This window comes from Cheilinus undulatus, linkage group 8 (assembly GCF_018320785.1).
Source record: "Cheilinus undulatus linkage group 8, ASM1832078v1, whole genome shotgun sequence".
NCBI lineage: Eukaryota > Metazoa > Chordata > Actinopteri > Labriformes > Labridae > Cheilinus > Cheilinus undulatus.
The window spans coordinates 6,448,622-6,451,975 of NC_054872.1; the positions used below are offsets into that span (position 1 = coordinate 6,448,622).

Sequence of the window (3,354 nt, forward strand, 5' to 3'; positions counted from 1 at the left end):
AAGCGGATAGAGCTGAAATTTTGTCGTGGGTAATATACGTCATGCCTCAGCGCAGAGGTTTCGCCCCATCATAGAGGTCTCCAGCCAAATGCCCCAGCGTAGAGGTTTGCTCGAGGGCTACAGCCAGATGCCTCTCCTATAACGTGATAACAGAAAGTGACAAGAAGAAGTGGCAAAAATAGGCTGAAAGCAGCAAAAATGGATTAAAAGTGTCAAGAATGGAAAAAAGGTGTAAATAAGGACAAAGGAAATCAACAGACAAAAAAATAAAGGTTGACAACTTAATTTGACACTTACTACTACAGTGGTTCTCATCCGGTCTAGCTTCAGGAACCACAAATATCCATGACGAGAAATCGTGACCTAACTTTCCAAAAAATTATATCCATGCACGTTTAGTAAATAAAAATGTTAAAATAAAGACCAAGGATCAGATGCGAAATTATGGGTTGGCCTTAGGGGTCTGGTCCCACCAACATGTCCATTTGGCCTATCATAAAATTCTGGAAGACCGTAGATTTTCCTGGACAAGTCCAACACAAGAAAAAAGGAACATCAAAAGGAGTGTGAAAAGGAGACAGCAGGACGACTCACAAGGACAGAAAAAAAAGGCAGAACAAGAAAACTTCAAATCAGCAATATCAGACCACTGCAAAAGACAAAATCACGTCATGGACTGGGACAACGCAACAATAATAGGGTCATAGAACAACAAACACAAACGCTGGAGTAAGGAGGCTACTGAAATCAGGAAGCGGGAGAAAAACACCATAAACCGGGACAAGGGAGCATTCATGCTCTCCCACACCTGGGACTCCCTCCTCCAGAGACCATCAGGCAGTGGGGGGCGTGGTCAGCCTGATAGACCGGTCAGGTTCGTCAGGCTGACCACGCTTCAGAAGAACAGCATATAAGGACACGTCACAGCGGTCAGCTGACGCTTCTGAGGAAGACTGCAGATGACAGTCGAAACATGTCAAGGTAAAAACATCTACAATAAATTGTCTGATAAAAAGAAACCCAAGTAGATTACTGTACACTTTACACGGCTGGTCCCACCATGGTGTGGCAGAGCGAGCTGATGCACAGAAAGCCAGCCCTGAGCCCTGGTGCCTTGACTGACACATTTTTAATGTGACATGTTTCTCCATTACTGTAAATAAATGTTGCTTTATTGAATTTGTGGCCACAATCTTGTTTTCTGTCATTTATCTTTGAATGCTTAATAAAGCTGAAACCTTTGTGGTTCACAACATGCAATAAACATCTGTTTGTGGTTCATTCTTTAACACCTTGAATGCTTAATAACATAGGACTACAAAGAGAGGCCATTTTCAATTGAATATTCTTGGTTTTACTGCTCTAAAGTTCCATAACCCTAAAAGTAGCATTTTATGCCATATAAAGTCACCTACTTTAAATACCATGTAATGTCTCGACACATCAATTCTATAAGAAATGAGTGAATCAGATGAAAAACCCTAAAAACTACAACTTTGAAGGCTAAGTCCAAGATTCATTCCTGACATAAACTCATGTTTGTTTTTAATAAAGTGGCTATGACACCTAAAGCAGAGTGACAGGAAAAGGGTCCGGAGGTATGCCATTTGTCAAAACGTATTTATCTGCCAATACTCTCAGGGGCAACCCATGCCATCATGTGTTCTTTCTCTTCCAAAGTCATTGAGCAAGCCAGAGAAAACAAGCACCAGACAGCAGACAGTATATTGCAATTCCACCTACTACAAAAGCCACTTCTGCACTGACATGAAAGGATAAAAATCTTCCACTTTTGCCACATTCAACCCACACCACAACCTGCCATGGCTGGGAAAGGAACCCAGGTCAACTGCTTGGAAGGCAGCTATGCTCACCACTGCACCACTACTGCTACAGAGACAGCTTTTTTGTTCAATTCTTTTTCATCTATCCTCTTATTTTGATTGGACTGCAAAAACGGCTCTTGATGAAGTCATGAATGACCCATATCTTGTGAGACAGTGCTCGAACAAGCACATCTGTTAGAGAAAAATGGAAAAGCCATCTTTGGTGACACAAGCCAACATGTTTACCAAACATTAATCATGTCTCCGACACATTTGAATACATCTTCAGTCTTGTCTCTACTTTCTCCACCTGATGCAGAAATAGGGATGCATATCAAAAACCAGTACCAACATGGTACCGGTACTAACATGTCCCATACCGTCTGCACCAAATGACAACACAGATGATGAGGCTTCATTCTGATACCCTGGCACCCAGTGAAAGGAAAGTTATGGAATTTGTGAGTCATGTGTCAAGATACACTGGTTTCCTTCTCTTATCCCATGTTTGACTGGTACCATACAAAGATATTTACGCAAATTATTTACCATACCCAGATAGCTAAACTCTCCTGCTAACATTCAACACACTTTTGTCCTCTCAATTACTGATTCAGGCACAGTTTTGGTACCAGCACTGTATAAAAAGTATCCCTTCAGCATCGTTGCCAGAAAAAATCCAAACGATACCCAACCCACTGCAGAAACATAAATTTATCACAGCTCCAAGAGGTCTGTAGTTGGAGAACTTCTTTCAGAGATAGTTTAAAAGGCTGGAACGTTGTTGGCAGGATTTGTACCTGTGCGGGGAGACCACAGTGGATTTCTAGTCCATCGCCTTATCCACTCAGCCACAACAACCACTATAACTGGATCTGTTTCATATTTTTTGTTGTAATCGGTCTTCACTCTGATTCCACAGATATCTTTCTTCCAAAAAGCCATCTTTGGTTAAGGCCTGTATTTCCCTCAGTTAACATGTTGTTGACAAATACAGGAAAATATGTAGTATCAGTGTCAGAGAAGGTACAGCAGCAATACCTGAAAAGGTACCTCAGCCTTATGCAAGAGTAGCACTGTTGCTGTTGCAGGGACACATGGCTGCTGGCTTGTGTCATCAACACAGTGCATGAGAAATTAAAGACTTGTGAGCTGATATTTGGGTGGAGATGCCAGGGATTGAACCTGGGGCCTCATACATGCAAAGCATGCGCTCTACCACTGAGCTACATCCCCCCTACATGAACATCCCAAACAGAACAGCAAGACCAAGACTACCAGGAGGTGTTGTTGCTGACCATGGAAAATTTGGAAAAGATGAACAAGATCGACGATGCGTAGCCCATTTGAGATAGGGGATATACATTCCAGCACAACAAATCAGAGGCAACCAGAGTCTGGGGAGTTACATGGGTAGATGCAGACAAAGCTTTGTGACTGCATGGGAATTTTATTCTGAATTCCTTTGTGAGAAAATCACCTGATTCTCAGGACAAATGAATCCATCAATGACCCATATCTTCTGAGA

General features: G+C 42.1%; 1 non-coding gene across 1 annotated transcript; it reads right to left on the bottom strand.

The window, feature by feature from the left end:
• Positions 1 to 2,990: 2,990 nt before the first annotated feature.
• trnaa-ugc lies at positions 2,991 to 3,062 on the bottom strand. Its single transcript has one exon. It is a non-coding gene; the product is annotated as a tRNA-Ala (tRNA).
• Positions 3,063 to 3,354: the final 292 nt, after the last annotated feature.